Raw genomic sequence first — 27,147 nt, 5'->3', positions numbered from 1 at the left:
CTCGTAGTAGTCAGTGCTTGCTGAGATGTCGTAGTGAAGAGTGCTTGCTGAGATGTCGTAGTGAAAAGTTCTTGTCGAGAAGTCGTAGTGGAGAGTGCTTGTTCCATGTTTTATGCAGTTGTTTGATGGGATAGACAGCAGATGTTGTTCTAATGGAGATATTGTAATGATCAGAGTGCCTTTCGTCAATATATATGAAGGTAAAATATTCCCTGTTTTTTTTCATTATTTCAGTGTCTTAAATAATGCGTCATTACAGGTTCAGTCAACAAAGCATCTGGCGTGTGTTCTTGTATTAGAGTGTAGTTCTGGTTTTCTTGCGCAATTATAGTATTTCTATTTTTTTTAGTTACTTCAGTATAAATGGTATTTAAAATTTCTTGTCTTGTTGAAGAAGAACCGTGCCAGATGTGTACGTTGAATCACACTCCCACACACAGAACAATTACACTTGTGTTTTGGTTTCGTAGGTTTTATAGTTGCTGGAGACTTAATTAATTAATTGTGTTAACGAAAATTTTCTTTCATACTTTGTTGTTATTCTATGCAGTCAGATTGCGTAGAAATACTAGTCAGGGCCAACCGGTTACGAGACTTCGTAATCGGAGATACAGCTACTAAAAATTTAAAAAGTATTTGCATTTCATATTTATATAATTAAGCCCCCATGCACGTGGCGACCACTGCTTCGGATCGTCCCTTGGAATTCTTCTGATTGTAAAAATAGTAGTCAGCAGTATTGTTGTAGTAATTTGTAGTTTAGTAATTGTAGTCTATTTTGCATGTGTAGATTTGGTAATTGTCATTCTTCTAATGGTATTTCAGAATTTAATTTAGTTGTCTTGTATACGCGTTTGACAATTTAGTGCAATTATTTCAATTGTTCGTTAATCGCGTTTGAGGGAAACATTTCGTGTGAATGGTATTGTTGGAGAGGAGAAGTCATTGTGTGTAATTTTCGTACAGTGACGAGTTTTGTATGTTTTGTAAATGATTACGCGATCGATGAAAAAGGCAAAAATGATGAATAGTCAGAATAACGAAATTGTTAACATGGCGAACTCGCCAACACAGAAGAGCAGTGTTATGAATAATGAAGTGGAAAACAATTTAATAAGTCGGGAAAATAGTCCGGAAACAGTAAAAAATTTTTCACAATCGTAAAATTTTCAGATTACGTGGTTAACGACAGAAGAAATGGAGCAGTTAATGACAGCAATATTAAATTTGGGATCACGGATGGAAGCAATGATAACACGGTTAGGCTCACAAATAGGAACAAGTAAAACCGAGATGGAAACAATGGAAACACAGTTAGGCTCACGAACAGCGACATGTTTCAAAAACTTGAAAGATGAATCAAAGAAAGAAATTAGAGAAAAAGTACAGCCGATTTTGAATGCTCACAATAATAGTTTAATTTCAACAGAAATTAGAGAAGAGGAACAGGACAGAGAACAGGAAGAAAAAGATCACATGATAGTACAAAAATTTTCAGAGTTAAAGTTACAACGTGCACACGATAAGGAAGAAATATTTGAGAGAATCGAGGAATCCGTACCAAATGACAGAATAAATAACCTAACACAACAATGCGAACAGTTAACTACTAAATGTGTCAATACTGAAACCCGAGTCGCGACACTTACAGAAGACGTAAATAAACAGAAGGAAAAAATAGGTGACTTATCGGAAAGAGTTGAGGAGATTGCAGATAAATTGACAAGTCTTAGTTTAAATGGGGACAGAGATTCAGATGATACAGCACCATTGCCATTTGCAGAAACCGAAGAGTACCAGAGCATAAATAAACATGTTGAAAATCAGGGAAAATTTAATGAACGCGTTAAAAGGGGAGATGAGGCATTACGAAAGCAAGTCAAACAAATTGAAGGCGAAATCGTAGGAAAAGATAGCAGAAGAAATTTAGAATCACAGATAGCAGAGGTCTTTGAAGAAAGTAATTTATTTCATTTACGGGATGCAACAAGAGAGCGCCAGGCGCGCGAACTTGACAATAATCGACATTCGGACTGGGACAGACGCGGTAGGTCTTTGTCGCCACGAGGCGAAAACTTTGACTATAAACACTTTTTGACTGTTCGGAAATTTAAGATCTTTCGCAATTCTAAGAACGACATATATCCATGTGCATGGTTAGATCAATTTATGTACGCACTTCCGCCAAACTGGCCATTAAGTCACAAAATAGAAATTATGTGCAGCTATTAAAGTCCTCAAGGGATTCACTACACTAAGTGAATATGTGCCGTAGCGTGCATAGGGCCCCGAGCTGTAGTGGTGCTATTTCCCTTTTAGTTTTCTGCACCGCTGCCTACTCTTTTACTATTCTACGCATCTGTCAAAACAACTCTTCGACTATCAATCTATCCAGAGAATCGGTAAAGAATAACCGGATATGACTATTTTACTTAAAAGTGATTTCGGAAATTACCATTTGGACTTACTGAACCATCAGCAGCATTCATTCGTAGTTTAAACGAAATCTTACCTGTTTATCTTCGTGACAATATTACTTCATATGTTGACGACATTCTTATTGCTAAACATTCTTGGAGTGAGCACAATAAAATTTTGGATTCATTATTACGTATTTTTGCAAGAGTTGGCATTTCAGTGAACTTGGGAAAATCTGATTTTGGTCGTTCCCAGGTGAAATTTCTCGGTCACATTATTTCTACAGAAGGTATTCTTCCTGATCCAGAGAAACCAGACACTATTCGTAATTATGCTGTTCCTACTACAAAACGTGATGTTTGTAGTTCCCTTGGTGTCTGTAATTTTCTTAGACGCTTTGTTAGATGGGACAATTTGGCAACACCTCGTTTTTGCGAACTATCTGGAAAGTTCTTTTTAAACGAAAATCGGTCGACAACTCTGTTTGGTTAGTTTGTATTCCTGATGAGTGGGTTAAATAATTGATTTGGTACACACATTTCAGTTATGCACACTTTGGTCCCAGAAAATGGTTTCACAAATTACGAGAAAATTGCTACTTCAGTAATATGGAAAAACGTATTCGATCTGTTCTTGACAAATGCAAATTATGTCAAAAGGCTAAGCCGCCAACTATTTCTCACAGAGCACCGTTGTTTCCTATCATTCCAACGAAATTAAAGGAGATAGCTGCAGTCGATTTGTTCGGTCCAGTGGTTCGTTCTACTAATGGTTTTGCGTACATTTTAGTAGCACTGGAATTGAGATCAAACTATGTGTGTTTTACAGCTTTACGCAAAGCAACAGCTCGTTCAGTATCTAATGCTTTCATCAAAGATTTTCTTAAAGAAGTGGGTCATGTTGATAAGGTTATATCAGATAATGGATCACAGTTTCGCTCTAAAATTTGGCTTCGTACTCTACGGCGTCGTCTAAGATTAAACAATTTTCATTTCATTTTTTCACCCTCAATCTAACGCTTCAGAGGGATGGGTGAAGGAAATCAATAAATTGTGTCGACTTTGTCATCAGAATCACAGAACTTGGGATCAGTATCTTCATATTTTTCAAAACATTCTGAATGAACTTCCTAATGACTCAACTTCTTTACCGCCAATACTGATATTAAAAAACAAAGCACCAACAAATCGCATTTCTGAAATCGTTCCTTTTCCGCCTACATGGAAACTGCGACATTCTGAAGTTGTCAACCTGGCTCTATAAAATATTGTGTCTGCGGCTGCTAGAAGAGAGAAATCATCTAAGCGTCCTGGTCGTTTAAAAACTTTTTCAGTTGGCCAAAAGGTGTTAATTAAGTCTCATCGTTTGTCTCACAAAGGAAAGGGCTTGTGTTGCAAATTTTTTCTGCTTTATAACGGTCCATATAGAGTTCGCAAAATTATTCATGATAATACTATTGAAGCAGAAACTCTTAAATCTCGACGCTCTAAGGGAATACATCATATATCTAACGTTAAAATTTTTGTGGAATGACATACTTTTGAGAAACTAACAGCTACATGTAAACATGCAGAGAATACAATACACCGCGCTGTGTTTTGGCGGCGGCACATACTCAAAGCAACAGTCAAGTCTGCGCGCCGCACAAGGCAGTCGTTAACACGCAAACAATTACTTCCTATGTCACGCGCCTACAGCTGATCGAGCGCTCAGTGCGAATGCACTGACAGCCGTAAACAAATACACAGTCTAAATTCTCCGAATAAATCCAGTGTAAAACTATAGTGACTTGATAAATTATGTTATCAACGTTCAGTATTTTTCAGGACACGGTTCTATAAAATATTTAAAAACTTCAGGTAAATTCTGTGCGTGTCCGACGTTAAGACGACTTGCTATCGAGAAAATTTCAGGAAGAATGTAATTTCGAAGAAGAAACTAATATACTAAAAAGGTAACTATTAATTGAGTTTATTTTTCAGGTAACATATTTCCACTTAGGTACGTCCTTTAGACGTAATTTGCTGCTCGCGATCACGTGATTCATACTTTGTGCTAATTTCAAGTTCTATGAATTTACGTGGGAAGCGACGTGCTTGCGTACATTAACTGATTTTGACAATGATTGATTAATGAACAGGGTTGTGATTTGTATATATTATGCATCGCTTGGCTGCACTGCTTTTTCACTGATGTCACTTTTTTTTTTAATGTGCCTGCTGTGCTTATTTATTTAAATTATAATTGTCACCTGATTAATTGTGCTGACAGTGATTATGTATGTAGGTTACACTTTGTGATTTATCTGCTTGCGCCTTCATGTTTACTTATTAAGATTACATACGAGCATTTATTTGCTTATACTGATATGATGCTAATGACCTGTTTATTATGCAAGATATATGTTTGCTGCCGTGCGTATGGATTGCATATTTATACATATCTGTTTGTTGTCATAACTACTATTTAATTTGGTACATAAAAAAGCTGATATACTGTGTACAATCATAGAGTTTAGGTCACACTATGGTATTAATTATAGATTATTCGCTTGGCAGAGCCTCGTTGTAGGAATTGTGCTGCATCCACTTGTTGACATTCTGTTCTCTACTGGTATATTTACTCGCTATTGCATGTTTTGCTTACGCTCAGTGCCTTATATTTTTAAGATAAGAAAATGAACTGCTATAACTCGACGAACGACATTAGTACAAGAAACTTCATAGAAGTCACATGAGCTGAGGTTTTATGGAAGCTGTATAAATTTATGCTAATAGGAAGGAAGCTAACGACATGACATACCAACACTAGGGTTAGACCATTGACAGTTATTACACTGCATTATTCGTGAGCAATTGAACTAGCAAGTGACACTTGACACACAAAATACTCCACATGTTTGCTTCCGCCATGATTCTTGAAGTGCTGTACACGCTGTGAAATATTATGATCATTCACACTCCGTAATCGTACTTAATTACTGAGAGTTATTCGAACTAAAGGCTGTTAGAGGTCATGTATGCATTTCTTTTGTTTAATGATGGACAAAGTAACCAAAATGTATTTTATAATTCATAATGATTAGAAGATTTGGCTCAGGTGGACTACACATAGGTTGTGTGTGGACATTGTGTCTTCGGATTGTATGGGATGATGAATTGAAGTTTGCACTAGGATTTTATCTGTACTTGTTCGAGGAGACTGACTAGAGGAAAGAGTTGTTATGGAAGTGAAATGATATCGGTAATAAGTGTTATGTGTATCGACGGATTGAAGAGGTATTATTGAGGTATTGAGATTATGTGGAAGTTGATGATTATTGGAGTTTTGGTGGACAAGAGGTAAGGTTAATGATATTAATGATAAGGTTTATATGTATCGATGTAAGAGGTATTATTGAAGTATTGAGATTATGTGATGCTGATGATTATTGTAGTTTTGGTGGATAAGAGGTGAAGTAAGTGAGGAGCATATTTATTTTGTTGGTTTTATGGAACAAGGAGGATGAAGATAGCAGACTAGAACACTAAAGTGGAAGGAAGATTGTCTACACACACACTTTGTTAAATCACTAAGCAGTACATATTTTTTTTTTTTTTTTTTTGCAGAGAGGAAGCATTTGCATATCTTGGCACACTGACAGTTGTTCAGCAACCGTACATTTTGATCAGTCTTGGCAAACACTGGTCTTGACAAGATGACTATGACGTTCACTAACTATTATTGACTGTTATACGTTGCTGCCACCACTACTTGATACACATGATGAACATCTAATTTTGACAGAATTGCATTTACACAGTTAACACTATTCAATTACATAGTAGTACTTAATGTGGATGAAAGATGAGTGAGTGTGTTTTGTGTGTTTTCCCTTCCTAATCCCAGATAAGTGGTACCGACTTAACTCCTAGATATTATTTTACTTGCTTGTTGTGGCTTGCACTGACATCCATAAATATTATAGGTTTACTGATATTTGCGTATTCGTAATAGTTAATACGACAATTATCTGATATCATTTGTGTGTTTCTTATAATTTGTATGTTTAGTGTAAGAGCATTGATAATAATTTTGTAAAAGCAATTGTGTGTCCATTCAAACTGTTGTTCACACCTGCACCTGTTTAACATTGATGTGTGACACTTAGAAATGTTTAATTTCTGCTGATGAACTGTGTGATCAGTGGTAGTGAGTACATAGACTGTTACTTGTACTTTTTCTACATGATTGGTGCCACTAGGACATGTTTAACTTCTGCTTATAAACTCTGATGAACAGTGTGATTAGTGATAGTGAATATTATGGACTGCTGTCTGGATCTGCTCTTCATTGCTAGGTGCCACTGATGAACTGCTTCTACTGACATAATGTCACTTGTTGGTGTCTGCACCTGCTCAACATTGCTGGGTGCCACTGATGAACTGCTTCTACTGAAATAATGTCACTTGTTGGTGTCTGCACCTGCTCAACATTGCTGGGTTCCACTAATGGAACTGCTTCTACTGAAATGATATCAGTTGTTGGTGTCTGCACCTGTTCAACATTGCTGGGTACCACTGTTGGAACTGCTTCTACTGAGATGATGTCACTTGTTGGTGTCTGCACCTGTTCAACATTGCTAGGTGCCACTAATGGACTGATTCTACTGAAATAATGTCACTTGTTGGTGTCTGCACTTGTTCAACTTTGCTGGGTGCCACTGATGGAACTGCTTCTACTGACATAATGTCACTTGTTGGTGTCTGCACCTACTCAACATTACTGGGTGCCACTGATGGACTGCTTCTACTGAGATAATGTCACTTGTTGGTGTCTGCACCTGTTCAAAATTGCTGGGTGCAACTGATGGAACTGCTTCTATTGAAATGATGTCACTTGCTGATGTCTGCACCTGTTCAACATTGCTGGGTGCCACTAATGGAACTGTTTCTGCTGAATGATGTCACTTGTTGGTGTCTGCATCTGTTCATCATTGCTGGGTGCCACTGATGGACAGCTTCTACTGAGATAATGTCACTTGTTGGTGTCTACACCTGTTCAACCATGCTGGGTGCCACTAATGGAACTGCTTCTACTGAAATGATGTCACTTGTTGGTGTCTGCACCTGCTCAACATTACTGGGTGCCACTGATGGACTGCTTCTACTGAGATAATGTCACTTGTTGGTGTCTGCACCTGTTTAAAATTGCTGGGTGCAACTGATGGAACTGCTTCTATTGAAATGATGTCACTTGTTGGTGTCTGCACCTGTTCAACATTGCTGGGTGCCACTAATGGAACTGTTTCTGCTGAATGATGTCACTTGTTAGTGTCTGCACCTGTTCAACATTGCTGGGTGCCACTGATGGACTGCTTCTACTAAAATGATGCCACTTGTTGGTATTTGCACCTGTTGACCATTGCTGGGTGCTACTGCTGGAACTATCAACTACTTGTTTTTTTTTTTTTTTTTGAATCATTCAAAGCATTTTATGTGAACATTTGTATAAACTGATTTTTTGTGTATTGTGTAAACTATTATGTAAAGTCACATGTATGAAGGAATTTGTATTGCTTACTGCATTTCATATATTAGGTTATTGAAAGGTCAGTGCAGAGCCGAAATTTTATCTAATTATGTGATATTTACGTATTATTATTATCCTTTATTTTTGTCTGTATTTTTGTGGACGAATTTGGTGGTATTTTCACCACCAATGCTGGCAAAAATACCATCAAATTCTGGCCCTTGGAGGAGGGGCATATGAAAGGTAGCTACACTGAGCCACAGCGCCAGAGATTGCGCCAAATATTATTCAGCCGCCTCCACTAGCAGTGCTTGTCGAGAACTCGTAGTAGTCAGTGCTTCCTGAGATGTCGTAGTGAAGAGTGCTTGCTGAGATGTCGTAGTGAAAAGTTCTTGTCGAGAGTCGTAGTGGAGAGTGCTTGTACCATGTTTTACGCAGTTGCTTGATTGAATAGACAGCAGATGTTGTTCTAATGGAGATATTGTAATGATCAGAGTGCCTTTCGTCAATATATATGAAGGTAAGATATTCCCTGTTTTTTTTTCATTATTTCAGTGTCTTAAATTATGCGTCGTTACAGGTTCAGTCAACAAAGCATCTGGCGTGTGATCTTGTATTAGAGTGTAATTCTGGTTCTCTTGCGCAATTGTAGTATTTCTATTTTTTTTAATTACTTCAGTATAAATGGTATTTAAAATTTCTTGTCTTGTTGAAGAAGAACCGTGCCAGATGTGTACGTTGAATCACACTCCCACACACAGAACAATTACACTTGTGTTTTGGTTTCGCAGGTTTTATAGGTGCTGGGGACTTAATTAACTAATTGTGTTAACGAAAATTTTCTTTCATTCTTTGTTGTTATTCTATGCAGTCAGATTGCGTAGAAATACTAGTCAGGGCCAACCGGTTACGAGACTTCGTAATCGGAGATACAGCTACTAAAAATTTACAAAATAATTTGCATTAAATTTAATTAAGCCCCCATGCAACGTGTCCCTTCATGTTTCCACTTCACCATTACATCGGAAACAATGGACCTATGGATGTGTAGGTGTTTGGGAATCAGTTGTACAGAAGTATAACTCAAATGACAACCAATCACCTGACCACGTTCGAAGTCCGTGAGTTCCGTGGAGCGCTCCATTCTGCCCTGTTACGATGTCTAATGACTACTGAGGTCGCTGATATTGAGTACCTGGCAATATGTGGCACCAAATGCACCTAAAACGAAAAACGTATGTTTTTGGGGGTGTCCGGATACTTTTGATCACATAATGTACTATTCGTAACTTTTAATCAGTAGGAATTGCATACCGTGGGTATAAGGCTGCGGTGGAGACATCTCTTGAGTCAGTACGTAGACAGCACATGAACTTATATATCAGTTTAAGTGAGTGGTCTCATAAAGTGCAGCACATATATAGGGGTTCTTTCTAGAATCAGTAAAGCTAAAGTATGTATCTGTCCAGTGACATTTATAGATAAGTCTCAACCACAAAGCCCCATTATGCATTTCTGTTGTTGTCTTCATAGAAAGTGACAGGCAAATTTTAGTAACGAGACATTTTAACAATTTCACTTGTATAGCATTATTTCTTTTAAATTCGTCCATACAGTAATACTGGATATTATATATGGTTTCGTACTGTTCTTTCATGTTCTGTGATCTATATTAATATTGTATTCTAAATCACTTCAACAGGACATACGAAGATGAAAGTATTAGGGACAATCAAAAAATTTCCGTTCGAATGCCGTATAGTCCAGAATCGGCATGCCAATCAGGCAAAGTAGCACTGAGCCCTGAGGCAATAAATCCGTCAATGCACCAAGCTGAAGGTACTAAATCGTCGACTCATTAGGGAATTTTTAAGGGACAGAAGGCGCTGTAATAGCTTGGGGAATGCAGGTCTATAGAATGGGTGCTCGTATGTCCGTAGTAAATGAAGCTGGCCTCACAGATTGACCGACGTCTTGTGTCGAATCGCGACCACTACTTAACTTGGAGCACTATTCCACAACAGTGGTTTTCGACATACGTGCTGCCCATAACCACTCTTCATTCTCCAGTGGATGTTCTTCAGCAGGTTGTTTGGACCACTTGTTATAACGTTTCCATAATTCAATTTTCCGCGATTGCCACACGCACATCGAAATACACGAGTGCCACATTAATACGTACAGGGTGTATCAAAAAGAATCATCCGAATAGACGCGTCTATTTTCTGAAACTAAAAGACATTTACAGTGAAATTTGCTTTTTAATGAACGGGAAACTCAAAAAGTCTTTTTTCATACCGTTCCGTAAGTATTCAATATGCCCCCATTGAGGTGCACAGCATATGTCAATACAATATTTAAATTGTTCCCACACTGCATCGAGCATGTCTTGACTTACAAGTTCCACAGATGCAGTTATGTGATGTCTCTGTTCATTCATTGTTGATGGTGACGGAGGCACGTAAACAGAGTCTTTTATAAGCACCCAAAAGAAATAATCACACTCCGGTCCGGTGAACTTGGAGGCCAGTAATGTCAGGCTGAATCGTATGGTTCGGTGTGACAGATCCATAGTTCAGTAATCCTTTGATTTAAAAATTCCCGCCGCTCGGGATTAGCCGTGCGGTCTAGGGCGCTTCCGTCATGGACTGTGCGGCTGGTCCCGGCGGAGGTTCGAGTCCTCCCTCGGGCATGGGTGTGTGTGTTTGTCCTGGGATAATTTAGGTTAAGTAGTGTGTAAGCTTAGGGACTGATGACCTTAGCAGTTAAGTCCCATAAGATTTCACTCACATTTGAATATTTTTTAAAAATTCCCGCACTTGCAGATGCCAGTGTGGCAGTGCTGCAACCTATTGTAATGAAGTCGTTCGAATCAGACTCCAACTGTGGGAAAAGAAAGTTCTCGAACATCTCGAGATATATGCTTCCTATAACAGTGTTCTCGGCAAAGAAAATTGGACCACACAACTTTTCCCGCGAAAATGCACAAAACACATTACATTTTGGAGTGTCCCTCTCATGTACAACTTCATGTAGTTGTTCCGTACCCCATATTCTCACACTATGACGATTCACTTTTCCATTTAAATGGAATGTTGCCTAGACACTAAACACTGAGCGTGGAATAAAACTGTCAACCTTCATTTTGCCAAGAACGAAATTATCCACACGTTGTTGTTTGTCACCTTTACGAAAAACTTGTAGTAGCTGAATTTTGTTCGGTTTCATGTGTAAACGTCGACGCAACAAACGCCAGCATCTGCACAAACAATCTGTTCCTCGCAATTGTTCATGTCATCGTATAGTGCTCTATGCTGTAGGAGGATGCACACTATACATAGTACGAAAGTCAGGCTGGCAGTTTTTACTGACCCGCCTGCGCCAAACGTAGAACATAAAACCCTTTTTGTTGTCCCGACACTATTTTTTACGAGAAGTGAGTGCACATTGGTACTATACCTATCGGAAACCATGTATAACTCGAGAGTTTGCTCTTTCCAACAGTACGTTGTTCACGCGCATTTCTCAAATAACATAATAGTTACGATTTCTTAAAATCGGATGATTCTTTTTGATCGACCCTGTGTATTGCCTTGAAGTTCGTGCTTATAATGTACATAAGCACTAGAATCGCGATACATTGCCTATACAGTCAACTTTTAGATCTTTCCCTACGTATAGCTGTTTTAAAAATACTGTCCGCAAACTACTTCGGAGAAGGCTAAAAATCGTATTTGAGGTCCACTTACTGCTTTCGATCTGTGATCACATTTTCTGTTTGAAACAAAATGGCTCTGCGCTTACGAGAAGACATGAGGTTCAAAGATTTTGGGTTAAATCATTTACAACAAAAGCTGTTCGCGGATGACGAGTTAGGAGTCGTTACAAAGAAATGGTCAGAATGAATTCGCCACACGGTTCCATTGAGTCAGAGTAGGACAGCGACATCGGATGCAGGTAAAATAGTGTGTAACATTTGTTCGTTTGCGTTCAGTGTGGCTGTGGCGTTGCATATACGTATCCGTGTGCTACAATTAAACCTCTCCCACCCCCGCCCTCAAAGTTTTTAAAGAACCGGACTCTGCGATGCCACTATCCGAATGTACTGTTTTATTTTTAGACCATGCGGCATCGGACGTCTGGAAAGCGGCTATCGCGTGTTATAAGCCTGAATAGCTTTTCTATGTAGTTCACACTACTACACGGAATTACTGAATAAATATTGACGATGACGTCAAGAAATCGAATGTTAAATGAATTCTGATTTTTTTCAACAAAAATAACCTCTTTGAAGCGACTGAACGGAATGCAATACCTGGTTTACGTTAATCACGCCTAACAGGCGAACAACATCTACGTAACACAATATACACACAATACTACGTTAGATTGATCTACACCAACTGTCAGTAATGATTTTAATGTTACTGAATTTGCATTGTACTGAAGGTACAATGAGTACTGTGGTAGCAATAAATTCTTTAGTTGAATAATCAATTAACACTATAGAACTGATGGGTACTAGAGGTGTTAAAAACATTACTTGAGAATCATTTTGTTCTACTGAAACTGAATGAGATTTTACGTTGATAATGTACTGAAAAGCCACCACATCGAGTTGAACTGTAATTAATGTGGCACAGTACCTGGGGTCTTCTGTCAGTTGTATAATCCGGCGTTTGTTGGAAATTTTTGGCGTTAACTCCGATTATATCCTCTTGTTGCATTAATACGCCGATACTCACGTAATATAGCCTTTTTACTGGTGTTGCTGCACACACAGTCATGGATTTGTGATAATAATGAACTATTTTCTGTAAATAATTGACGACACTCGTGGAATGCACTTCGAATCACCAACTTATTATTTCACTCAGACATTACACTGTAGTGAACTTGACTTGATAAATACATAAACTGGTTCGCTACGGATAAATTTATATTCATAAAAACACTGTCGTACGATAACTACTACTTCGTTGTTTGTGCTGGCGTGAGCTCATCAATGGATCTCATATGGTAGTAAGATCACAATGCAACATTAGCTGCAGACACTGGTCACTTTATACCTTGCTGCTGGTCACTGCAGTCCATCGTAAATTACGCAGACTTCCATAAGGCGTGCCATGTGCTTTTTGAGCGGAAACAGCAACTATATCGCTCACAAGCCGTCTCCGTCGAAATGTTGCATCCTGCAAGCATTATTGTCCATTTGAATTGCTGACACACCAGAAATCCAGTTCGTGTTTGTTGTAAGCTCACTTTTAACTGTCTATAAGCAACGTTACCAACCGTACTAAAACCGTCACTTTCGCGCCACGTAATCTCTGTTCTGCATCTGAACAGTTCCAGAACACATCTCTCTCTACTGCCAAATTCACGCGCCAACCTGCATTGTCCGCATTCTCGGGGATTTACCTCACATTTAAACATTAATTTACACTATGCCAGGTTCTCTATTTACAAATGGACAAACCATAACATTACTATATTCAATTACAGCCATTAATTAAATTACTATTTTTACTGTACACAATAATATTAATCTAGTTTAACACTTCTTTAATTCGTCGTCTGAGCGCAGCACTATTCAGATACTGATTCACTCATAGCGCTATTTCCGCCAGGTGGAAGCACCTGTTCATTTGTTTGCGCAACTATCCAACAGATAGCATGAGCGTTCACTTATTCAACTGCTGCGCCTTGGCTATTCTTCGTTGTGGCATTACAACTACCATGTATTATACCTCAATATCCCGAACTCTGCGTTGTATCTCGCGAAATGTGTGGAAATCAAAGGCCCAGGGAAAGGGGAGGTTTTCATTAAGACCTCTCCATGCCGATCCTGAGCAGCGGTGTGTCTAGAATGCTTCCCAATGTTTTCCTAGACCACTAATAATAAAACCGCGTGATTTCAGCTCTGGCAGTCGCGATTATAATTGCCATTACATAGGCGTGAAAAAAAGGGGTGAAAAGTTGATGAAACGACATGTTAAGACGTCCCATCGTGTGATGGTTTCATGGTGGCATTGTGCAGTCACATGAACACCTGAGGCATGGCCTTTTTTTCGCATATGCTGATACCAAGGTGTTCGAAGCGTCGCGAGACCGAGGGTCATTTTTCCCTAGCTCTGAGGAACGGACAAGTGGTGCACGTCACAAGGCAATGTGAAGCGCCGTTCCTGATGCATTCAACGTAAGATAGTAGACAGTGCGTAACTGTGGTATACTTAAGAAAAGAAATCGTTCGATAGTTATTCAGCCAGCGTGGGAACAAGGTGAAGGACATACTGCAGGGTTGCTGGTCGACGCACTACAGAATGTCTACATCTGCATCTACATCTATACTCCGCGAGCCACCTTACGGTGTGTGGCGGAGGGTACTTATTGTACCACTATCTGATCCCCCCTTCCCTGTTCCATTCACGAATTGTGCGTGGGAAGAACGACTGCTTGTAAGTCTCCGTATTTGCTCTAATTTCTCGGATCTTTTCGTTGTGATCATTACGCGAGATATATGTGGGCGGTAGTAATATGTTGCCCATCTCTTCCCGGAATGTGCTCTCTCGTAATTTCGATAATAAACCTCTCCGTATTGCGTAACGCCTTTCTTGAAGTGTCCGCCACTGGAGCTTGTTCAGCATCTCCGTAACGCTCTCGCGCTGACTAAATGTCCCCATGACGAATCACGCTGCTTTTCGCTGGATCATGTCTATCTCTTCTATTAATCCAACCTGGTAAGGGTCCCATACTGATGAGCAATACTCAAGAATCGGACGAACAAGCGTTTTGTAAGCTACTTCTTTCGTCGATGAGTCACATTTTCTTAGAATTCTTCCTATGAATCTCAACCTGGCGCCTGCTTTTCCCACTATTTGTTTTATGTGATCATTCCACTTCAGATCGCTCCGGATAGTAACTCCTAAGTATTTTACGGTCGTTACCGCTTCCAATGATTTACCACCTATGGCATAATCGTACTGGAATGGATTTCTGCCCCTATGTATGCGCATTATATTGCATTTATCTACGTTTAGGGAAAGCTGCCAGCTGTCGCACCATGCATTAATCCTCTGCAGGTCCTCCTGGAGTACGTACGAGTCTTCTGATGTTGCTACTTTCTTGTAGACAACCGTGTCATCTGCAAATAGCCTCACGGAGCTACCGATGTTGTCAACTAAGTCATTTATGTATATTGTAAACAATAAAGGTCCTATCACGCTTCCCTGCGGTACTCCCGAAATTACCTCTACATCTGCAGATTTTGAACCGTTAAGAATGACATGTTGTGTTCTTTCTTCTAGGAAATCCTGAATCCAATCACAAACCTGGTCCGATATTCCGTAAGCTCGTATTTTTTTCACTAAACGTAAGTGCGGAACCGTATCAAATGCCTTCCTGAAGTCCAGGAATACGGCATCAATCTGCTCGCCAGTGTCTACGGCACTGTGAATTTCTTGGGCAAATAGGGCGAGCTGAGTTTCACATGATCTCTGTTTGCGGAATCAATGTTGGTTATGATGAAGGAGATTTGTATTATCTAAGAACGTCATAATACGAGAACACAAAACATGTTCCATTATTCTACAACAGATTGACGTAAGCGAAATAGGCCTATAATTATTCGCATCTGATTTATGACCCTTCTTGAAAATGGGAACGACCTGCGCTTTCTTCCAGTCGCTAGGTACTTTACGTTCTTCCAGCGATCTACGATAAATTGCTGATAGAAAGGGGGCAAGTTCTTTAGTATAATCACTGTAGAATCTTAAGGGTATCTCGTCTGGTCCGGATGCTTTTCCGCTACTAAGTGATAGCAGTTGTTTTTCAATTCCGATATCGTTTATTTCAATATTTTCCATTTTGGCGTCCGTGCGACGACTGAAGTCAGGGACCGTGTTACGATTTTCCGCAGTGAAACAGTTTCGGAACACTGAATTCAGTATTTCTGCCTTTCTTCGGTCGTCCTCTGTTTCGGTGCCATCGTGGTCAACGAGTGACTGAATAGGGGATTTAGATCCGCTTACCAATTTTACATATGACTAAAACTTTTTAGGGTTCTTGTTTAGATTGTTTGCCAATGTTTTATGTTCGAATTCGTTGAATGCTTCTCTCATTGCTCTCTTTACGCTCTTTTTCGCTTCGTTCAGCTTTTCCTTATCAGCTATGATTCGACTACTCTTAAACCTATGATGAAGCTTTCTTTGTTTCCGTAGTACCTTTCGTACATGATTGTTATACCACGGTGGATCTTTCCCCTCGCTTTGGACCTTAGTCGGTACGAACTTATCTAAGGCGTACTGGACGATGTTTCTGAATTTTTTCCATTTTTGTTCCACATCCTCTTCCTCAGAAATGAACGTTTGATGGTGGTCACTCAGATATTCTGCGATTTGTGCCCTATCACTCTTGTTAAGCAAATATATTTTCCTTCCTTTCTTGGCATTTCTTATTACACTTGTAGTCATTGATGCAACCACTGACTTATGATCACTGATACCCTCTTCTACATTCACGGAGTCGAAAAGTTCCGGTCTATTTGTTGCTATGAGGTCTAAAACGTTAGCTTCACGAGTTGGTTCTCTAACTATCTGCTCGAAGTAATTCTCGGACAAGGCAGTCAGGATAATGTCACAAGAGTCTCTGTCCCTGGATCCAGTCCTGATTGTGTGACTATCCCATTCTATACCTGGTAGATTGAAGTCTCCCCCTATTACAATAGTATGATCACGAAACTTCTTCACGACGTTCTGCAGGTTCTCTCTGAGGCGCTCAACTACTACGGTTGCTGATGCAGGTGGTCTATAGAAGCATCCGACTATCATATCTGACCCACCTTTGATACTTAACTTAACCCAGATTATTTCACATTCGCATTCGCTAATAACTTCACTGGATATTAATTCTTTACTGCTATAAATACTCCTCCACCATTGGCGTTTATCCTATCCTTGCGGTATATATTCCATTCTGTGTCTAGGATTTCGTTACTGTTCACTTCCGGTTTTAACCAACTTTCCGTTCCTAATACTATATGCGCACTATTTCCTTCAATAAGAGATACTAATTCAGGAACCTTGTCCTGGATACTCCTGCAGTTTACCAATATTACGTTAACTTTTCCTGTTTTTGGTCTCTGAGGACGGACGTTCTTTATCAACGATGATAATGTCCTCTCTGGTAAGCCGTCAGGTATTTTATCGTTTCGCCCAAGGGGGGGTCCCTCTAACCTAAAAAAACCCCGTGTGCACGCCACACGTACTCTGCTACCCTAGTAGCTGCTTCCGGTGTGTAGTGCACGCCTGACCTGTCTAGGGGGGCCCTACAGTTCTCCACCCAATAACGGAGGTCGATGAATTTGCAACCATTATAGTCGCAGAGTCGTCTGAGCCTCTGGTTTAGACCCTCCACACGGCTCCAAACCAGAGGACCGCGATCGACTCTGGGCACTATGCTGCAGATATTAAGCTCAGCTTGCACTCCGCGTGCGATGCTGGTTGTCTTCACCAAATCAGCCAGCCGCCGGAAGGAACCAAGGATGGCCTCAGAACCCAAGCGGCAGGCGTCATTCGTTCCGACATGTGCTACTACCTGCAGCCGGTCTCACCCAGTGCGTTCAATAGCTGCCGGAAGGGCCTCCTCCACATTACGGACGAGACCCCCCGGCAAGCACACCGAGTGCACACTGGCATTCTTCCCCGACCTACCCGCTATTTTCCTAAGGGGCTCCATAACCCGCCTAACGTTGGAGCTCCCTATAACTAATAGGCCCGCCCTCTGTGACTGTCGGGACCTTGCCGGAGAATCCGCTTTAAGATTTGTAGAGTGTGAGAGTGTTGGGGGAAAGAATTTAGGTTAATCCTTAAACTTAGTCTTTGGAAATAGGTTATTGTTCTGTGAGGACTCATGGATTGTAGGCTCTTTTGTTACATATGCAATGGCACTAAACGTTTAAGTGACACTTTTTAGCTACAAGAAATTATAATGCATGATTGAGTAGGAGCATTTGAGAAATTGGAGGGGCGAGGGGTGTAGCAAATAATGAACAATTATAACCATCTAAGTACGAAGGGACTTCGTTGAAAGAGTTCAGTGGTGGTTGATGATAAAACTATTAGGTTAACTTGTACCTGTAGTTTCATGTCGTATCCCACATTATGTGAATGAATTTACTGGCACTTGATCATGAAATTCTTAGGTTAACTTGTAGCGGCAGTCCCACGTCCTATCCCAGATCGCATTATTATTCTGTCACATTCTTTTCCTGCCGAACTTAGGGTGTCTTTAGGCTGAATAAATCGCCATGTTCAGAACCAAATGACATTGGCATCAATATTGTCTGTCCACCAGTCGGAATACATCAAAAATGGCTCTGAACACTATGGGACTTAACATCTATGGTCATCAGTCCCCTAGAACATAGAACTGCTTAAACCTAACTAACCTAAGGACATCACACAACACCCAGCCATCACGAGGCAGAGAAAATCCCTGACCCCGCCGGGAATCGAACCCGGGAACCCGGGCGTGGAACGGAATACATCCTTCCCAACCATTTTGTCCAGCAGTTCCGACAGGCCTCACAAGCCCAGAAGCCAGTAGGCAGTACAAAAGATTTTTGAATGAGTAAGAGGGATGTGGACGTCTTGATTTCTTCATTTTTTCCCTTGCATAGCTAATTTAACGCCTACCATAAGTGGAATTGTATAATCAGATAGGGCCGATGTTTTTCCGCATGGAAGTCAATATTTTGATGGGAGTACATCACTGAGCGGACATAAAAAGCATTCATGGTTCACAGTTCCTGTTTACGGGATATGTTCTTTGATAAATTAGGGTGGGAGGCTATACGATTCGGTAGGAAATGATACCAACGCCTTAACTGACTAATCACCAATATAAAACCAATAATTGCAAACAAGTGACGATATCTTTCCACTGGAGTAAGTAGTCACCTCTCACTGGAAATAGCCACAGTTGGCGTCGATGAAGCTCTGTCCTTGGTCTATCACACTATGACACACACGTAGAAGCTCTTCCTGAGTGATTGCAGTGACAGCAATTTTAGTGTTGTGCTGTAGCTCTTATCTGAGTACACCACAGATAAAAAGTGCAGGGAGAGACGTAATCGAGGTGGCCAGGAAAAGTGCACTGCTACTGTTGATTGTCCTCTCCTCACCGCGACAACGATCGGTTACTTTTGCTCCGTCTTGCCGTAAATATCCCATTCAGTCTCTCATCTTCTGCCAGTTGATCCAGCTGTGGATTAAACATTTTCTGGACATACCGATTACCATTAAAAGCCTGGTGGATGAGTCATGTTCCGATGCGGTCACTATCACGGTATAAGTGCATATTTTTATTTTTATAATTATATATTTATGATTTTGGTTGGGGTGGCTTTAAATATTGTGGGCTAGCATGAGGCTTTTAATTAACTTATACCGCGATAACACTCGTACGGACATCGGCTGCCCCGAAGTACGTACGATATAATATTCTTTAAACACAGCGCGCAAGTCACCGCCTTCTAATAAATAGTTTGCGCGAGAAAAGAAAATATGCATATTCTTACGCAAACTGTAATTATTAATATGGGTCTCAGGGGCTACTGGTTGTACCAAATTACACAAAGATTAACTGAGATATTGCGGAATGTGATGATATTCAATATTTCTTGTTCATTATTTGCAAGGCAAAACTGGAGAGAATCTCGTCCGCCGTTAGGCGGCCAAAATGAAACATACTGAACTCACTCAGTATTCTAAATATTAATAAACTAAATCTATTTTCACTCTTTTTAACTTTGAAATTAATGAAAGTTCAAAATTGAGAAGCCCCTCGTATTTACATTTAATATTATGACATGATATTTTATTTAAATAATACAGTCAGCGTAATGGCCGACTAAATCCTGATAGGGGAGATTAGCTCCCTGTACTGCGAAGTTCTGTAAAAACTTTGTTAATTATAATTAATGGTTGCGATCATGAGAGGTGACAACTAAGTCAATAATACACACCTTCTAATAACAATTTCTATTATATTTTTCAAAAATACTGATAAAACTTACGTTAATTATTAGACAGCACTACAATGGCGGCCTACCGCTAGACGAAACAAAACAGGAGACCTCGTTCAATCAAAGCATTGTCTCTGATCTTCATGGCCTATGTTATACAGAGACTATACCAAAAAAACTGTGTTTTGTTAATAACATTGAAATTTGTGTTTTGATAATAATAGCTTACTTTCTTTACTATTTGTTATACATGGCGCACACGTACACAGTCTTCAAATAATTTATAACTCACACGTCTCATAACAGAAACTTCCTTTCCCTTTCTCCAAATGTCCATTTATGTGACGTAGAGTCACATCTCCTGACATTACACACTGTACATCACAGTTAGAGTCTATGCAAGGCTCTTCGAAGTACTGACAGGAATTTTATGATAATTTTATGGTGCTTATTCTGTGTGTTCGTATTCCCTGGCAGGCTGCACAAGGTCTCATCTGAAGGAATGAGGACGTAAGAATCAAAACGTCCTGGTTCCATTTCACACAAAAACCGGCGACGTAGCCCAAATCGTGAAAGTTCGTCTGCATGTTTTAATTCAAGCACGACAGTAAATACGTAAGGAACCCGAGGGTCCTTTTCGCTCAAAAGTCGACACGGTAATCTCTTAGTTGTGACTGTAGGGGCCCTACAATACTTCCTAGATGGGGTAGTTGCGAGCTAACATTCCAAAGATGTTCGGGTTCACATGTGGTTCCTCTTCGTCGAAATTTCATGGCTCAAACTCGTCTAGGGGTTGAACCGCACGTGTCGCATTACACGCCCTCAACTAGACACCTGTGACCATTAGGTTAAAATGTCTGGTTGATGGTAAGTTTGCGAAATACAAAGTAAACATAACGCATAAAAACAATAATAATAATATCGGGAACTAAAGTAACGACCCATAAATGATCTAGGCCACACAGTTGCTATTTGATTAGAATAATGTTTATTCAGAAAGCAAACTAATAGTGAAAGTGGTCGTATTTAGAGTTAATGTTACACTCGAGCGCATATCGATTTGTCACAGTTCGATTATTCACAATCCCATCTCAAAATACAAGATACCTACGCGAAAAGTTAGAGTTCACACCAGGCGCGCGGCTGCTCGCGGCTCAGAGAGTAAGTCCCGCTATACCACACAAAGCGAAATTTTCTGTTTCACTTCCTAGCTACTTAAAAACCGACCGTCCGCTTTCGCGTCTCCACCCGTAATGTACCTTTTGGTATCTGTAACCGAACTGTCCGTTTTCGCGTCTGCACCAGCACTCTCCTCTGCCCGTCCCCGACCGCGTTTCCCACACGTCGAATATCATCGCTTAACTGTCTAGGGGAGTTCCCTTTGCTGAAACTGTCCATCTGATTGGCTACAGCTTATTCTACATTATTTTTACATTTTAACATATTTAAATAATCAAAGCTTAACCACTTTCACATTCTACATAAAGTAACAATAATATCCATTATGTAAGAAGCATTAAATTCTTTTACGTAAAACCAATACAATTTCCATCTTAGCTTTGAATGCCACGCGGGTAGCCTTGCACCAATGTGCTTTCTGGTAAACAAATAAAGAACAAAAGTAACTATATGCACTAAATTTGACAACGATTTTTCTATTACCTAATGATTCAATAAGGTGTCATGCTGTCATCGTTCGATCAGTTTTGTGTGGAGGAAATGATGATCTGATGCTTAGATGTAAATATTGTTAATTTAAACTTACTACATCTCCTAAACAAATAAAGTTATAGAGTTGACATTTACAACATGAGTCATTTTAATGATGCACTTCTAGATTTTAGCATTCAGTTCTTCGTTACAAAACTTGTGAATTTCACTTTAATAGAAAATCCTAACCTATTATAGATATGATCAACCTTCAGGTTTTATTCAGATGACAATTTATGAAGGATGGTCGATTAAAATTACTGTGGCTACGTTCCCTGGATTATTAGAGAATTAAATAGTTTTCATAAATGTTTCCCTTTATGGCCGATCTTAGGTCCGTCAAATTTAACGCTGCCAAGTCTCCCTGACCTCAAACGACTTCTACTGGGTTTCCCTATGACGTAGGTTGTCGTTTGTCTGACTCGCACACTACAGTGCTTAAGTCTCAATAGACAACAGACGCCTGTGAGTTTCCCCATCTCGTGGTGAATCTGGACCCTTTTTGGTAAGCGGTCCTGGATGGCGGTCGTTTCACAATTCCTGTAGGCTGACCCTATCGGCCATATACGAGGGGCGTTCAGAAAGTAAGCTCCGATCGGCCGTGAAATGGAAACGACTATGAAAATCCGATAAAGCTTTGCACAGATGTGTTTGGTAATGTCTCTAGTATAACCCCAGTTAGCATCACGTCGCTCTTCTCATTTCTGAGCTCGCAGTGAGTGCGTAAAGATGTCTAGAAAATAGTGTCTGCCGCCAAGTACGAGGGCCTGGTGAGAAATTTCGCCTGAAGCTATGCAGCTAACATTACATAACTGTCGTGCTGTTTCGTCTTCACGACAATTCTCAGCCGCATTCTGCAGGGGCAATGAAGATGCTCCTGCATCGTTTTCAAATGGAAATGTTAGATTACCCACAATACAGTCCGCAATTGTCTCCCCCTGAGTTTCATCTCTGGTCACATGAACCGCTGTCTTTGAAGACAACATTTTGACACAGACAACGAGGTGTAGGCCAGCGTGGAGAATTGGCGGAAAGCACTGGCGGCTGCCTTCTATGATGAGGCTATTGAAAAGTTGGTACAACGCTATGACAAAAGCCTAAGTCAGAACGGCGACTACGTAGAGAAGTAGCTGAAAGGTTTAGCTAATTGTTACAAGTAAAACATTTCTGATGTTCACTGTGGTTTCAATTTGGCAATCAATCGGAGCTTACTTTCTGAACAGGCCTCGTATTTAAATGAGAGCGCGATGCTCGTTAACTTACATGGTGAATGACAGCTTGCTCCAAACGTAGAAAAACGTAAGATCATGCGAGTGAGTAGAAAAAACTGTCGTTCAGCTTTCGAATACAGCATTAATAGGGTGCTGCTTGACGCAGTAACATCGATTGAATATCCAGGCATAAGGCTGAAGAGCGATATGAAGCGGAATAATGTCAGGTTGGTAGTCGGGAAGTCGAATGCTCGTCTTGGTTTTATTGGGAGAAGTTTGGGAAAGTGTAAAGAAAAGGCATATAGATTGCAATTCACACCAATTATTGAATACTGTTTAGGATTTAGGATCCCCGTCTGTTTGGCATAAAGGAAGACATAGAATGAATTCAGAAGTGTGCTGCTAGATTTGTTACCGGTAAGTTCTATCAGTATGCAACTATTACTGAAATGCTTCGTGAGCTAAATTGGAACCCCAGGAGCAGAGACGATGCCCTTTTCGCGAGGCACAGTTACGGATGTTTAGAGAACCGGCATCTGAGGCCGAGTGCAGATCCATTCTGCTGCTACTAGGACCACGAAGATAGGATGAGAAAAATTTGGGCAGGTGCGGAGTTGTTTTTCCGTGGTTTTATTTGCAAGTGGAACGTGGAAGGAAATGACTAGAAGTGGTACGTGGTACTCTGCGCCATGCACTGTACGCTGGCTTGCGGAGTGTGTGTGTAGATGCAGGATTCCCAGCTGCGCAGATAAACGGTGCTGAAATTTCATCGGACTTTGTTCCATGCTTTCCTTCACTCGAGCAATGTTTTCTCGTGCTCGAAATCTTTTCAGATAGTTACGGCTTTTATTTGCTGCAGAGCCCGTTTCGCGACATTCACCAGCAAAGTTTTGCAACGCAGAGTTCGCTGGAGGTTTTGCCGAAACACATGCAGTTCTGATATTTTGCGCAAACATATCGTACACGTTTTCCACGAATTGGGCTTCTCGTAACACTAGACAGTGAACACGAGCTGTTTTACTGCGTATAACGTTTTGTATTGCGTTCCACTGATCACTAGACATGTGTGCTGCTCTCCTTCATAGAAACGTAATATTACAGTGAAGTATTCGGGACAGAGAAAGCGTGAAATGCGCATATGCAGACATGTCAGCGACTGACTGATGCATCGAAATCACGGTATCCAGTATTTTCCGCGGTGGCCAGTTCCCATATTCATGAATAAGGATCATTTCCACGTCGGTCTTATAAATTTATTCCGGGACAGCTTAATTTTGCCTACATGTTCCTTACTTATTAACCGTATCAGGAAACACGTTGAAAGTTATCATTCGCCCTATGTCAGCGCATACGACTGTCCTCATTGTCCACCCTGCCTCTGATCGTTACTGAAACTGCTGACTGCATAGAACAGAGGTCCAATTTCGAATAATATACCAACAGGGGACCAATATACTCAAGTATGCTGTGCAAATTCTTCAATGAAATTGAGCAACTTTACTGTACAGGAATAACGGTTACGTTTCCAGTAGACATGTAACCCACTAATACCTGAATAAATTACTACTTGAAACAATAGTAAGTCATATTTTGTAACTATTAATGAACTATTATAGAGTACATAAGGTCAAATCTAAGATACACCTGCCAGGAATAATTGGATATGCCCCATATTTGTGATAAAGGGCGTTTGAGAAATTGAACATTTTAACTAAACGTTCATGGGATTTACACGATAAAAAGTGAAAACACATGGTGTCATGTACGAGTATTATGGAAACAGAGTCAGAGAGAAGTAATGAGACTGACAACATTGCCAGCGATTTGGCAACACTGTTTTCTTGTAGTTGTGTAGACCGGTGTGTTTATCGCTTCCAAATGTTCAGTCCGAGCTACAGTGCCATGCAGTCATTGTTGAGAGCAGCATTAGTGAAGTTGTGTTTTACGGAAATGGAACAGTAGAATTTAAAGCAACGTTATGCAATCAAGTTTTGTATTGGACTTGGGGAATCCGAGAGTGTGACTTCGCAAAGTTGAAACAGGGCTACATTCCTTATTCAGATCACTAATTTTAAGCGAGAGCAAATAGTTTTTGGAAAGTGAATAACATGTTGAAGGTGAATGTATCCGAGCGAAATCTTCAACTTCATATCCTACCGAAAACTTCTAACGTGTGAAGGCTCTTGTAAAGTCAAATAGACGTATAACAATACGGATGATGAGTGACTTGTTGAACACTCTCTCTGTAAGTCAAATTTTGACCGATGATTTGTACGTTCTAGACAAGTGGCTTCTGCATCATGACAACGCCCCACGTCTCACGACCACTTCCATCATCGAACGTTTGCTCTCAGGAGGCATCCCTGTTGTTCCACAGGCCCCTCTACAATTTATCTGAATCCTGATTTTTTTCCCCAAATTGATAAATATCTTAAAAGTCTTGAGAACGTTCAAAAGAATGTAACCAACATGTTAAATGCCCTTACCAGATAAAGACCTTCATCGATGTTACCAAGACACTCTGCTGGTGTATAGCTGCCGAAGGAAACATCACTGAAGGGGAAAATATTGTTGTTCGCGAAAAAAATAAGAGCTTTAGGAGACAAAAAGTTCAGTATCATTAATTTTCTCTCATACCTCGAACGTTACACTTACTACACACCAATTAGAATTGGTCCTTTACATCGCCGCTTTGTGTCAGTGACTGAGGCCAATGATCTACTGCGACAATTCCGAGACGTCATTTCCGACAGACGAATCAGGAACCGGTTTCGTTGGACCCTGATGTCAATTCATACTGGCTAATCTGGCCAATCTCTCTTTCCATTCCTCTAATCAAAGACCGTTAATTCAGCTCAGTACCTAGGAATTACAGTTATGAACAATTAAAATAGGGAAGGATTCGTAGAAAACGTTTTGTGGAAGGCAAACCAAATACTGCGTTTTATTGGCAGAACACTTAAAAATGTAATAGATGTAGGAAAGAGACTGCCTACACTACTCTTGTCCGTCCTCTTTTGGAGTACTGAGGCGCGGTCTGGGACCCTTACCATGTATGATTTACGAAGTACGCCGAGAAATATCGAAGAAGAGCAGCACGTAGTGTATTATTGCAAATTAGGGGAGAGAGTATCAAGGGCATGATACAGGATTTAGGATGGACATCATTAAAACAAAGGCCTTTCACATTTTGACGGAATTTTCTCACGAAATTTCAGTCACCAACCTTCTCCTCTGAATGCGAAAATATTTTGTTGACAACGCCCTACACAGGGAGGAACTATAGTCTCAATAAAGTAAGGGAAGTCAGAGCTCGCACGGATATAGGTCTTCGTTTTTTCCGCGCGCTATTCGAGAAAGGAATAATAGAGAATTATTGTGAAAGTGGTTCGATGAACCCTCTGCCAGGCACTTAAGTGTAATTTGCAGAGTACCTAAGTAGTTGTAGATGTCATGTCTTTCCCGTGCTTGCAGAATACCTCTGCTATTCTGGATCTGAATGCTGATACATCATTTTATTGTTACGAGTAATTTTAAAAGTGTTACGGTTCTCTTCATGGGTGGTACTCGAGCTTTGAAATCTCAATTTTAGTTTCGTGGAGCATAAAGCCTTGGAGATCTCTTGCTAATAAAGTACAAACATCAGAGCATTAGCCATTCATTAGAATTTACAAATCGCCATACATGCGAAGTGCAATCGATCAACGGAGTGTTGTGGTCGGATGTTTATATGAACTACTGGACATTTGTAATAAATCATGAACACAAAAAAATGGCTCTGAGCACTATGGGACTTAACATCTATGGTCATCAGTCCCCTAGAACTTAGAACTACTTAAACCTAACTAACCTAAGGACAGCACACAACACCCAGCCATCACGAGGCAGAGAAAATCCCTGACCCCGCCGGGAATCGAACCCGGGAAAATCATGAACACAGCTCAGCTCTCAAGTATTCTGGTGTTACAAATAAAAGGATACATTCGCTTGCACTTCACTTTATTTCATCTCTTGTATGGGCCCTCAGAAGGTTCACAAACGCTAAATCATGGGTATTTTACTCAAACAGTACTTCCCAATTCATTTGCTCCTGACTCTCGTGTGTTGCATTAAAATGTCACTTATGTCAAGTCATATATGCTACAGAAAAATGAAATAATTTTCAGAACTGAACTTACCTCCGTATCTAGCAGTAATTTTCCAAACAATGACGATGGCTTTTCATGAGTGCGTCGTTAACAAAGGTGCAAATAGGAAGTTACTTGGGAAGTACCG

Source organism: Schistocerca americana, chromosome 7, assembly GCF_021461395.2.
Source record: "Schistocerca americana isolate TAMUIC-IGC-003095 chromosome 7, iqSchAmer2.1, whole genome shotgun sequence".
Taxonomy (NCBI): Eukaryota; Metazoa; Arthropoda; class Insecta; order Orthoptera; family Acrididae; genus Schistocerca; species Schistocerca americana.
This window is presented reverse-complemented; position numbering follows the sequence as displayed.